Genomic DNA, 14699 nt, shown 5'->3' with positions numbered 1-14699 from the left:
TTTAAATTGCTTGAGTCTTTTATCACTAAACTTCACTTCAGAAGATTCAATACAATGCACAATACCATCTAAGGGTTCATACCATTCAACCTCATCTTTAATACCATTATGAGATAAAAAATCTGCAATATGCATGTTTTTTCCTGGCAAATATTTTAGTTTAAAACTGTATATCATTAATTTAAGTCTAAGTCTTCTTATTCTGTTATTGACAATTTTAAACAATGGCTTATTAAAAATTGACAAAAGAGGTAAATGGTCAGTAAAAATTGTTACATTTTCATTTCCATATATATAGTTGTGGTATTTCTTGCACGAAAAACAAATAGCTAATAATTCTTGTTCAATTTGAGCATAATTAACTTCTGCTGTGGTCAGACTTCTAGAAAAGTAACTAACAGGCCTGCCATTTTGCATGCAACAACACCCTACAGAATCCTGTGAAGCATCACATTGTATTTCAATAGGAAGAGATGGATCAAAATTCCCTAAGACCTGATTACTACAAAGTGATTGTTTGATTTTTTCAAGAGCATTAGAATGATGTTCATACCATTGCCAGGGAACATTCTTTTTTAGTAAATCTCTAAGAGGTGATGCTATTGAAGCCAAATTAGGGACGAAATTTCTGATGTAATTTACCATACCTAAAAATCTTTGTAATTCTACCTTAGATGTAGGAGTTTTAAAATTCTTTATTGCTTCTATTTTTTGAAGGATCCGGTTGCATCCCTTGTTCACTGAATATAGCACCAATATACTTTACCTTATTAACACAGTATTGCATTTTACTATAGTTAAATCTAATATTATACTGTTTTGCTCTTTCCATTACCTGCTTTATAATTTTATCATTTTCCTCTTTAGTATCAGTAGCAATGCACAAATCATCGAAATAGATTGAAAGACCTTTAATATCTTTGAAATATTTGTGCACCAATCTTTGAAATATTTCAGGTACACAAGAGAGGCCAAAAGGTGCCCTCAAAATTTGAAACCCCCCGAATGAAATTAGTTTGCTTAGGTTTTTCTTCATCATATTTTGTAGTTTATTTAGTTTTACAAAGGAATATGGGACAATGTCTACTTCAGACCCAGTATCAAGTTTCATTCTTACATTGAACCCTTCAACTTTTAACATTTTTATACCAAGCTTTTTCTTGATTACCAATGTAATCAACTACACAAACTGTGTTAATCTCATAGCCTTGGCAATTAGGCACAAAAGAACTACTACTTTGATCAGTTAGCCTACTTCGTTACATTTCTCATTAGAAAGAATATTTAAGTTTGTCCTACACACACTTGCAAAATGATTTGACTTTTTGCATTTACTACAAATCTTACCCCAAGCTGGACATTGTTGTTTTCCATGACTACCATTACATCTGTAACATTTAAAACATCTTTTACCTGTTTGTTCCATTTGATTCCTCTCCTCCAACTTACGTGTTCCAGCAAAGGTTTTAGTTACTTGATGAACTTCTTTCTTCTCATCATGAATATTTGTAATTTGAAGTACTTCTTTCTTCTCATTGATTTCATTCATATTTTGTTCGGTTAACTCCATTGTTTTGCAGGTTTCTATTACCTTTTCCAATTTTAAATCTTCTCTCAAAAGTTTTTCTTGGACATTTTTTGAACTTAATCCCAGTATTATCTGAGCTCTCAACAGTTTTTCCTCCTGTTCTTCAAATTTACATGGTTTGACCAAATTTTTTAGGTCCGAATAGAATTTATTAAATGGTTCATCTTGTTGCTGCTTTCTTTTGAAAAACTTATAAATATCCATGATTTCATTCCTTCTAGGCGTGCAATACTTCTCTAGTGTCTCTAATATCGTTTTTACTGTTTCTGGTTCATCTTGTTTGAAATCTTTATAAATTTTCAATGCTTCTTTTCCTAGTAGGTTTTTAAGCCTTGCTGCTTGTATAGAGTAAGGTTTCTTTTCGGTTTCAGTGGCTATAAAATATATCTCCACTTCTTCTTTAAATGTCCTAAAATTTTCCTCCAAGTTGCCTTCAAGGCTTAGGATATCCGGTTTGTTAAATTCCATTTCCGTGTATATTCTTCTGATATTATTCTTAATCAAATCTTTACCGACTGCGCCATGTTTAGTTTTATAAAAAGTAAAAAGTATTTTTTTAACATTCAAGTTGTTTCTCTTTATTCCATAACTGTTTACAATTCAATATAATTGCTTAATTATTATTGACAACATCTGTTAAACAAATTATTTTAAACAAAGACTTGTAAGTTAATATGTAAGTAAGTAATATACAAACAATTCTTATGGAGAATATTGTAAATTGTTGTAGTTTGTTTGTTTATGGATATAATTTGATCAAATTTGGCAAATTTATAGATTTTATACTAAGCTATTGATATTTTAATAAAAAACACTCTTTATTAGTTTCCCCGTAGCAGCTAACCTAGGTACTCATTCAACATAAATGTTAATTTAATAGATTAATTTAAAATCAATCCAGGCAAATAGAAATTCGCTTAGACGGTAGGTTGGCTGCAGCGGGGGTATTTTTCTGTAAATAATAGTATATTTCATCACTATGGCACTATGAATGCGAGCACCACTATGGGGAGCGAGCTGGCGTAGTGGCTAGAGCGCGGGACTTCGGTCCGTGAGGTCCCGGGTTCGATCCCCGCCAAGTCACCAATGGATTTTATCCAAGTGATAATGCCGCAACCCCTAGGTCTAGCCTGAAGTAATGTGAAAAACAATCCCAGGCTCGTGCCTAGCGTCCTAGGACAAAAAAAAAAAAAAAAAAAAAAAAAAAAAAACTGGCACTAAAGTGTCTCTTTTTGACCTGAAGTCAAGTCTTATGATCGAGGCGAAGCCGAGGTCTGAAAATGAGCGAGGGTTGAAAAGACACATTTGCCCGTGTGATGAACTATATTTTTTGTCATATTGCACCGTTATTTGAACAAACTATGATATAAAACTAAAATAGTTTTCATTTAAAGAACCCCTCAAAATGACTTCTCACTAGTTTTCAATTAAATTTGCTGATGGAAACAAGCAGCTCTTTAGTAAGTGATTCAATCGTTTCGTCTATTTACAATTGTGTTGGTGTACTGTACATTATACTATCGATATGTCAAACTGTTTACAATAAGGCAACAATTAACTACAACTAGTGTGTCTGTTGCTCAAAATTGATCTTTGTAGACCTCATGTAATTCTTTATTTGTTCTGATCCTCCAAATTCCTTCTTCTTCAATTAGGCCATATATTCGTCTGAGAATTTTGTTTTTGAAAATTATTAGCTTCTTAGAGCTCAAAATCGAACTGCCAAGTACCGTTATTATACAGGCATTATTTAAAACTGCAGTAATAACGGTCATAATTTTTGATAATATTTTATTGTTTTATACAAATGTTTCCCGACTTATAGCTGTTACGAGTAAACATTTCCTGCATGTATTCATTTGATCTGACATTAGGCAGGTTTATTACCACTGTGATAACATGATCTGTATATTCTTCATGATTTCTATACTATACTTGCAAAATAAGTTGGATAGCAGAACTTGTAAAAACTATTCATCTCTCCAAGTGATTGTGTATCTGGATTCCTTACTGTGAGACCAGGCCTCTCTTCTATTCTTCTCATACATTTAAGATTTCCTCTTAACCTCCTCCTGTTTTAAATATTTCTTCTTTAAACTCGAGAAATTTTCTGTTCTTCCAACAAACCTGATATACTGTTTGGATTCGTCTATAACCTCCTGAATTTTACAAATATTAATATTTTCTTCCAAGAAGCTGGAGAGTTTCTTTTTATATACAGCTGTTTTTTGTTTTTAAATTTGTTCAATGTAATTCTTATGGTGAAAACCCGACCTTTAAAAGTGTCTCGCGCCCTTAAGGGTAGGAACTTTCAAATTCTAAAACCTTAATGCAAAACTAAAAATTGGGCCGAATCTTTTGACACCTTAAACTTTGAAATTGGCCCAGAAATAATAAGGGAGGAGTAGTGTTCACAAAATACCCCCGCCGCAGCAAACCTGCCGTCTAAGCGAATTTCCATTTGGCCGAATTGATTTTCAATTGATCTATTTAAATAACATTAGGTTTAACGAGTACCTAGGTTTGCTGCTACAAGGAAACTAATAAAGTAGTGTGTTTTTAGTAAAATATTGATAGCTTACTATAAAATAAATAAATTTGCCAAGTTTGATCAAAATATATCCATAAACAAGCAAACTACAACATTTTACAATATTCTCCATAAGAATAACATGGGAATTTTAAATTTATCATTTTTTTAGTTTTCTCCGTAACCAATAACCGTACAAAAACACTTTGATATACTGAATTGTTTGTTTTTTTAAGCTCTTTAAGAAGGTTTAGAGAAAAATTGGGAAATTTTGTGTTTTGAGGGTAAGAAGTGAGAAAAACCAATTTTTACCCCATAAAACCCCCCATTAAACCCTGTTCCCATGGTCCGATCATGCTGGATCGCGATTCAAGTTTATCCCGCCTTACACCTTCAAACCAAATTTCATCAAAATCGGATAAAAATTACTCAAGTTATCGTGTTCACGGACACATATATATATATATAAATCTATATATATATATACACGGCCGCGCCCGGGAAGCCAGTCACATAAAATATACACTGGAAGTCAGTCAGTTGCACCCCCCAATATATTTCAAGACTATGATATATATATAATATATGTTGGTAAATATCTTAAGCCTAGACATATCTGAACGTATATATCTCTTTTTTTCTTAAAAATACTAAAATATAATTACGTAAAAAATGCTATGCTAATGCAGTCACCACCGCATTTGCATGGGAAAGCCAGTCACGTAAAATTTGTGCTGCTAAGCCAGTCACTATATATTTTACCGCATACCACTGGAATCCAGTCACTGAAAATCCACCCGGGTATCCCGTCACTTCAGTCACTTTCACCCCTGCCCTTCTACTTTGTGATATTTATTTGTTCTACAAGCTTGAAAATCCGCACCTCAAACAAATGGATTATGCTTCAGGCATTGAGCACTCTCATAACCCATCTTTCGCACTTAATTTTAATTAGTTGTCTTCCAGATTACTTAACAATTACTATTCTACAGATTAAATACCTAAATGTCAATGTAATCTTTGATCGTCTTAATAGTCGTCCTGGCAACTGTGGATACAAATATGTACCGTACTAATTCGCAAGCGTAAGGTGGGAAGTTATTGCTTTATAGTCGCACAATTAGGCCTATTGTTGAGTCCTTGGAGGCAAGCGGCCATCTTGGATGATTTCAAAAAGCTGCAAAATTTATCGTCCAAAAATATTTTTCAAACACCAAAGTGTTTATAATTTAAATAGCTAGTATACTGTGGGATTAGAAATGTTCTTTGTAGTTTTGAATTATTCTCCAAGGGAGTCCATAAAATAAGTTAACGGTCACGGTCATCTTGGAAAAAGGCCAACTAATACGAAAACAATATCCTGTGTTGCGCGGGCCGTAGCACACAAATAGTTTTCCCGCCTCAAACAATCAAAGGCGTGTGGAACAAGGCAAAATTCTTGTCTCTTTTGTGGCGAGAGGTTAACGGGTTCCATTGATGGGCTACCCGGCTACCGACCGACCTGGGGTAGCGTAGCGACTAGCGAGCCAGTGGATGGTTAAAGGTTCTGCCGGTTATTTCCATCTTATTGCTGGTTCTCGAGCTTTTTGAGCTCGTTGTACAGTGAAATATTACTTCCCTATTTTATATAGCCACAATCAAAGCGATTTTTACAAGAAAGAATGAAGATATAGACTCAGTGATGTGTGGTTACTTAATTAAATCATGTTCCTTGATTGTTTACCCTTTTGTAAGAGCCGATAATCAATCAACTTATATTTCTTTATTTTTCGATTTATTATCTATATCAATTCAAGAGGTAGCCCTGTACCTGGTTAACAAATATACCGATTACATTTAACGTGTTTTCTTTGAGTTACGCCCCATGGGATTCCAAAGTTTCACAATGTTTACATTTTTGAAGAATGTAGATAACAGAATGTTTATCGAAGTCAGCTTTAAATGCTGTCAATAAAGTTCTTTGATTTTACGGTCCAAAAGGTAGAAACGATTCGATTTGTGAAACTTTTAACTTTTGCTACGGGCCTGTTAATTGGAGATTCTGACATTCTTAATTTAAGGAAGTAAACGTATTAACATGACGTGTTTGGAGTGGGATTTGAAATATGTGACGTGTATCAAACTTTTTCTCTTCAAAATCCTCTCCGATGTAAAACACAGGTACGGCAGCTAGGTTTATTAGAATTCAAAAGTTTTTTAATTGTCCTCCAATGTTTAGAAATTATTTTTCGATCAAGTTGTTTAATGAATAAATAATTGTTTTGCCAAATTATGTTTCGAAAACAGGAACTAAAAATAGATCAGGAAATAGATATTTTAGTTCAGAAAACAAAGCCAATCAAATAGGCCTACGTACTTTTTAAATAAAAACACTGGTCATATGGTTTTTAACTTTGCTGTTTATTTACTTCAATAAATTTCTAATAAAAATCACCACAGGTACTAATCTATATAAATAAAATTAGAGTTTTGTCTGTACATTGCTCAGAATCATCAACTTTTAGATTATTTTTACGTTTTAAACATTCAAGAATCCGAAAAAAGTTTCATCTCAATTCCGTTATTATCTCAATCATCAATTATTATCTCAATTCCGTTGTTGTCTATCTTCCGTCTGTCACGGTCCAAAGGCCATTTTACGCGGCCTTCTCCTGAAAACGAGAGTACCTATCAAGATCCTCGAATCATTTTAATGTATTCACTGGATTGGCGAAAGTGTCTTTAGCTATTAAAATATGGCCTCACTACTTTGTAAAAAAAACTTACGGACGTTTAAAACCCAATTTTGTGCGATTTTTGTCAAGTTTTCTCACAATGTTTATCACATAATCATCATATGAAATAGCGAACAGCTGTTCGGATCAAGATTATTTTTCTCTAGCTGTCACTGATATGTTTACATTGAATATTGTTTACAAATACCGCAATCATTTCAGATCAAGTTTCAAAAGCAAATCCAAACCAAGTTGGATTAAAACCGTTTTTCCTTACATAACGGATTTAATTAATCGCAAGTGCAATAATGTGTAGGGTAACCGTAAATGAAAATAGAGCTTCTTTGTGTATAGAATTTCTATCGAGTTTTGGGTTGATAACCGGGGAAAAGACCTTGACTCAGTGTTCTATATGCCTGGGAAACTTACATTTTTTACATAAGCGTTACCAATAGCTTACATATAAGGTTTCGACTCGTTGACGGCACTTCAATGGTGGTTGTGTAAAGTGTTTAGAGACAACTGCAGTGGGTGATTGTAACAGAGGTTTACGGATTATGCTCAAATCGTATTTCTAATGTGTCTTCTCAACGCTATGTGCTGCTCGCTGGACCATACGTCCAACAGACCAATTATCCATCTCTTGGGTTCGTAGGCTTAAACAATTATTCATAAGTTGGTAGCGCATATAACTCAGTGTTCCGTACGGACAGGCCAAGAGCACCTTTGATAGTGAAATTTCCAACCTGAATGTTTAATGGCGAGGTTGAGGTATAGTATTTTAACTATATATCGTTTGGTTAGTTAGGTAAGGTTAACCTTACCTAACTAACCAAACGATATATGGAATTAAACAATCGAATAATCAATATTACTAATTTAGTTGTTTGTGCCAACAGATATGGAAGTGTACCCCTCATAGATCTATTACGCATTTTTTTTTTTTACTTGAAACTGTCAGATACTGTATTTGTTTGTATATAATAGTTTGGCTAGCATATCTGAAAATATGCAAACCAATAGTTTTTCTTTATTTAGGAAGGTTTCAACTGACCACTAGAGGATCCCCGGCACACAGCTAGTAATTAATATTTAATTAATACATCTTATCTTACTAATATTGTGAAAGTTTGTGTGTTTGTTTGTTTGTTTGAAGTTCAATCACGCATTAACTACTGGCATAGAAGATATACTGTTTTTAATTTATAAATAATTTGTCATATTGTGCGAATCTTGGTGATTTGAATTTGGTGATTTGCTTTTTTCTGCTGTTTAGGTGCAGTGGTAGAACATTATTATGGATATGGTAGATGTTTTATACTATATTATACCGTAAATTAAAGAAACGACACGACGAGTGTCGTTGTCAATAATGTCGTCTGATTCTGACTGATGTCAGATGTTACACTGAATCGGTCACAGGGATAATAATTAGTTGTAACCTACCACTAGCTTACCTAACTAAGTTTGAGTGTTGCTATTTGCAGTGTGGGATGATTGCACTGGACAGTTTAGCTATCTATTTCAGAAAAATAAAGTTTAAAATAAATCAAATTCTAGGATCTGTTCTTAAGTTGTGGCCGTTTTGAGATGGATGCTTTCAGAGTTCAGTTTAGCCTAGCCTGAACAACTGGATTAGTAGCTTGACTTAGTGGTTCATCCATGTTTAGTTTATAAACACTAATCAATGCCTAATCTAGATTATAGGTGCCTTATTCTACTCTGTTTTCAAACTAATATACATAGGCATAAGCTTTAATTTTTGTATTAAATACTGGGTGCATCATTAAGGTAACTCCGTTAGGTTGCTTTTTATAAATAAATAATTTCATAAATCACTGATACCCTATATCATCTAAGTGTGCTCAGTACATAATGACACTCTCTCAAAAAAGTACTAATCCTAACCCAAAAAAATATAGATAGGTAGCTTTAGGCCTACAGAGGATGAGTGTTTATATTTATATCACTTATATTTATATGTCTGTGGTTATGTTTTGGTTATGTTTGCCTTAAGATGGCTATAAGCTTAGGACTAGATATCAAATAAACTCCCAATTAACTTATTGTGCAGCCTAGCCCTAATTTGTCAGTGTCAATGAAATAGTGCAATATCAAGGACAACCAAACTTGGATATACAACCATGTTTATACCTAAGGTTCCTTTTTGGTACTCACCAACAAGGATCAACCGTAATTATTTTCTGTCAGAAAGTGTCCTGAGTTTCCAGAAAATTGTAACTTATTACATTTTAAAAATTGAGGGTAAATTAAACGTTTCGGTTCTGGTTTTGGAGCGAGTCCAAGTTCTTGCAGTGACTAATACTTCAAAGGAAGGAAGGTGGGAAGATTTTCATACTACTAATAGCCTTCTTTGAATTCAGCGTGAAAAATACTGGGTAATTTCTATAGTTTCGGCCATTTAGGGGAACCAAACCAATTTTTAAAAACTCTTCTATCTCATCATTTCAGTAAACTATGATATTATTATTTGAATAGAAGTTAAATGTCAAGAAAAAAAATACCGCAAATTATTATTTTTGGGATAGCATTACATTGACCAAGGAATACTCTCAAAGTGTAAAGTTTCCCGAACAAAGCTCGGTCCCCAGCTACTTGTCAAACAACGCAATAATGTACGTTATTTCATAAAATTTGTACCTGAGAAATGTACAAATGGAAAATGCATTTCTCGTAAGTGTAAGCAAATCTTAAAATGATAGGATTTGTAATGATACGATCTTAAAACGAGCAATTCAGTATTCTTATTCAAAACACCAAACACCCGCCACTGGATCAAAATATGCCCGCACAGCGCAATCCGGCACGGTGGGAAGCCCCTCTCGTACAATTTAAATTACGTACATAAGCCAAAAATAAAAAAAATATGATTTAGAACATTTCACTTTTTGTATACAGAATCCACTGTTTTTAAACTAACCTGACCAAAAAATAAAATAAATTAGTAGCCGACAAAAAAAGTTCCGTGGAAATTTGCTATGTCACGTTTCATAAAACATTAAAAATAATCGACTTTATTTGAATATTTAAAATGAAAAGTACCGGGGGACCGAGCCGTGGCTCAGTATGTATATTTCGATTGTAAAAGCAATATAAAGGAAACTCGTGTTTTCTTTATAACTAATTTCGGCTTTTATTGTTTAAGTTTCAGTGGAATTTTAATTTACTATGATGTAACTTTAAATGGACAATGCAACACATTAATTTATTTTAATCTTACACATTTCTGTTATTGTAAATAAATCATAGAAATCTAAAAAAAAATAAAAGTAGTATTTTTTTAAATACGTTCCTAATGAATGAATTAATATGCGATCACAGGTTAATACAGTAGCAATCAACTACACAGCATTAAAACAGCACAGTGTATGTAAGGGGTGTGATTTATTTCTTGGTACTAAATTAAGTCATTCTTCAAGTATAAGTAAAACTTCAGCATGGGCATACTCTCTAACGTACTATCATATGATGGATTAGCTGAAGGCAGATAAGTCCGATTCAAGCTTATATTGCTTACTATAAAGATTGTTGTAATACAATTAACTTTAACTAGTGGTCGAAAACTCGACCAAAAATATGTAATGTACAGGTTTCAAATGATTTAGGCCTAAAACTTTTTTCCCCGTGTGAGTAACTAAGGACTTCTGGATAATTTAAATATGATATTTATATGTTTCTTACTCAGGAACAATGCCGTTCCGGTACACTATATAAATGGACGTTAACGTGATTATAAATTTGCATTTTACATAGTCAAAATACAATAGGTATTGCGCAACCGTGATATGTTAAGTCATTAACCATGGTTTACTAATAAAAACTACACCGTATGCTTACTCAAACAAAACAAAACTTGCTTACTGTACAGCAATAAATCACGTAAAGAACAAAACAAAATGAAAATGTAGACTAGAAGACTACTGATACCGTAGTCATCCTAGGCTACTACTACATGATGTTTCAGAACAGAAGTATGGGGATAAAAATATTAAATAACTCATAAAACACCATAAAATCATAGTACTGTACTTAAGTCTTTCTGGTAATAATAACAATGATAAAAATAAGATAAAGATAAAAATGATGTAAAACACCTCTTATTATTTCTCTTTGTTCTATTCTTTCTTTGGTTTCTCTACATCCACAAGTTGTCATGGTTACTAATCACCCAACGACCCAACCACAAAATATTGTAGTGTTGTGACAGCAGACAGAAGCAGACGATTGTCAGTATGTCAGTGTCAGTGCAAGATTGTCAGTCTGTAGGTGCGAGCGTATAGGTTGACCTTGACGATACTGATCGATATTTCTCCGTTTTGCTTCCATCTTATTTTTGTTAAATGAACTGTAATATTTCAATAATTGGGAACCTACTGCACATAAAAATTACCGTAAATAGTTAAATATATCGTTCATATCGAAATATTAGACTGAAAAACACAGTTAATAAAACATTTTCTTGGGATTTGTGAGGTTATATAATATATAGGCATCATGATGATGCGACTCCAGTTAAGCGAGGTTCTACTGTATTTGCAAGTTAAAGTTACAAATAGAAAACCCATTATGGTTTGTATTCAATGACCGATGTATTATACAAAATAAATTATAACTTATTTTGATATTAATCAGCAGCATTTATTACAGCTTGCAGCACTTATTGGTATATATAAATATCCCAGTTACTATTAGTAAAAAAAAAAATAAAACACAAAATTGTGTGGCCATTCAATTTTTATAAACACAGTGTTAAACATTTGACTCTGCAGAATACCGGATGGTAAAGAGTGTTTGGTTTCAAGAAAATAAAATAAAAAATAGTTTAACCTGCTTTACTATTTATTTTGAAAAATAATAGATAGGAAACCATAAGGATAGGTATGGGATTGAACTGAAATAATTGCAGGAAAACTTAAATCGTAAAGTCCACAATCTGTACATTGTTAGAGAGCGAGAGAGAGAGAGAGAGAGAGAGAGAGAGAGAGAGAGAGAGATTTGATAAGGAATCTGAAAAGTAAACAAATAATCGTTTCTAGCGTTCGTTAAATTGTACCCCCCTCCCCCCCCCCCCGTATTTGCACTCGTGACCACTTTTTGTTGCTTCCTTATCATTCATCCGTCCCAAAATATAATTCCTGTAATAGTTTGTTTGTAAAATTGAAATTATTATAAAAATATTTTATCTTTCGAGTGTAGTTTCATAGTTATTCTTATCAGATAGAATAATATCGTTGTCATATGTAATAGTTACTCCTTCGCGTTACGCAATTGCGTAAAAAACAGTTCCAGTGGACAAGATTCACGTATATTTCTCGAGATAAAGAAAATCCGTATAGTTCCCGGTCCGTGGAAACACTGTAAATACTAGGATAAAAAATATTGTATAAAGGAGAAGTTGACTAAAATTTCAACTGAAGGTAAAAAAAATCAAAATAACTTAAAATATGAGATGATGAACGGGTAGGATCAAGATTCAACCAATTATAATTAATTAATATTCGACGATCCTTATTATAGGTGCATCATATTTATTTGGAGTATGAACATGTTTAAACATTAACACGTAGTTAATCACGATCCCAACACAAATAGTAACAAGGAGTAAACGAAGGTTACAGACCGCTGGGTTTTACCGCTACAAAGTAGGATAGGGTGCCGTACTGGCTACACTACTCAACGATAGAACACACGATGAGACAGTCTCCGCATTGGTATTGCAGTTACGCTTATCGACACAGGCAGCAGCACCGGTTTGCTGTTTTCATACGTATAAAGTGCACGGGAAGCCATACCTGACTGGCTTATGGGAGAGCTGACTGGCTTTCGGGCGGGTGACTGCCACACCGTGTAAATTACCAGCGCACTGACTGCCAAACCGGGTGGGCACAAAAGTATATATACCTATATATATATATATATACATATATAAAAATTTGAACGAATGGTGTTTTTGGCCTCTGGGGACATTAAAATGAAAAAGTAAATCGGTCCCGGGCCTAAGTCTTACCATGAGACCTACGGTAATAGCTACTTCCCTATAGGGAAATTCGCTAAAACAGCCCTCACGTATTAATATAAGAGATTGATTCTTTCTATACATTTGATTGTTTACAATCGAAATTTACAACTGATTTGACAACAGCTAATTTTTAATCCCTAAAATTATATTTATAAAGGGGCTAAAAATTATTTTTACTCTCTAGAGAGTACAAATACTACTTTAGAACCTCAACGCATGCATTAAAAAATGGCTGTTTTTGTTGCAGTAAGACGGAAAACTGTTAAATGAAATGTATACAGAATACAATAAATAATATTCAATAACAAATAACAAAGCAATAATCTTTATAAATAAAATTAGAGTTTTGTCTGTACATTGCTCAAAATTATAAATTTTTAAATTATTTTTCCGTTTTGTACATTAAAGAAGCCGAAACAAGTCTCATCTCTATTTCTGTCTGTCGGTCTGTCTGTTACGGCCCAAGAGGCATTTTACGCGGCCTTCTCCTGAAAAACGAGAGTACCTATCAAGATCCAAATCATTTTAATGTATTCACTGGATTGGCAAGATTGTCTTTAGCCATTAAAATATGGCCTCACTATTTTTAAAATAAAATGACGGATGTTTAAAACCCCGATTTCTTGCGATTTTTGTCAAGTTTTCTCCCAATGTCCATCACATAATCATCTATGAAATAACGAACAGCTGTTCGGATCAAGATTATTTTTTCTAGCTGTCACTGATATGTTTACATTTAATGTTGTTTACAAAATACCGCAAACATTTCCAATAACGTGTTGAAAGCAAAATCCAAACCAAGTGAGATTAAAAACGATGTTCCTTGCATAAAGGATTTAATTAATCGAAAGTTCAATAATGTGTATTGTAACCGTAAATGAAATTGGAGATTTTTTGTGTATAAAATTGTTCTGAAGATTTGATAACCGGGAAAAAGACCTTGAATCAGTGTTGTATAGGGCTGGGAACTTACATTTATAAAATCATCGTCGCCAATAGCTTACTAACAAGGTTTTCACTCATTGATGGCATTCAATGGTGAAATATGTGAAGTGTAAAGTGAAAAATCATAACTGCAGTGGGTTATTATAACAGAGGTTTGCCGGTTTACGGATGATGCTAAACTCGCTTTTCCAATGTGTCACTTTCGGTTTCTACTCACCGCTATGTGCTGCAATCGCTGGACCATACAGCCAATAAGCCCATTGACTGTATCTTGGGTACGTAGGCCTACCCAATTATTCATGACAACCTATTCGACGACGATCTTTGATACCGGTACTTTTCCCTACAATACATGGCCTACCTACTTAGGAAATCAAATTAAATAAGTTAAAAAACCACAACATTGTGTGATTTTTTACATTTTTATTTGATTTCCTAAGTAGGTAGGCCATGTATTGTAGGGAAAAGTACCGGTATCATGGATCGTCGTCGAATAGGTTGTCATAACTTTTTGTCAGAAAATCCAAAACCAAGAGAGATCAATTAATAGCCTCGGAACTTTAAGTAAATTTTTGGATTAACTCATTTAATTGGTCGGATATACTATAGTTCTTAACTGTAAACGTTGGTTTTTGGTACTGGTTTTTTCCTTAGAACCGGTGGTATCAACAAGAATAATTTTTACGTAGGTACCAACACATCACTATTTACAAATTAGTTATTGTTAGTGTTGCACCTTATTTATTACAGTAGGCCTAGTATTCAATTTAACTGATGTCTTACTGTATAAGTTTTGCATTTTCTTGATATGTCATTATATTAGGTTTATATAATATATAATAGTTTTGCCAGCACATCTGAAAATATGCAAACCAACTGCTG

The 14699-nt window shown here is 33.4% G+C and overlaps 1 protein-coding gene across 1 annotated transcript in view; it reads left to right on the top strand.

Moving 5' to 3' along the window:
• Positions 1 to 14699, top strand: part of LOC128984212 (serendipity locus protein alpha-like) — a 47965-nt gene that overhangs the window by 11500 nt on the left and 21766 nt on the right. The window lies entirely within an intron of this gene.

The sequence above is a fragment of the Macrosteles quadrilineatus genome, unplaced genomic scaffold, assembly GCF_028750875.1.
Source record: "Macrosteles quadrilineatus isolate MER2022 unplaced genomic scaffold, UCM_ALF_1.0 Scaffold_2__2_contigs__length_208266976, whole genome shotgun sequence".
In the NCBI taxonomy this organism is placed as follows: Eukaryota; Metazoa; Arthropoda; class Insecta; order Hemiptera; family Cicadellidae; genus Macrosteles; species Macrosteles quadrilineatus.
This window is presented reverse-complemented; position numbering and strand designations above follow the sequence as displayed.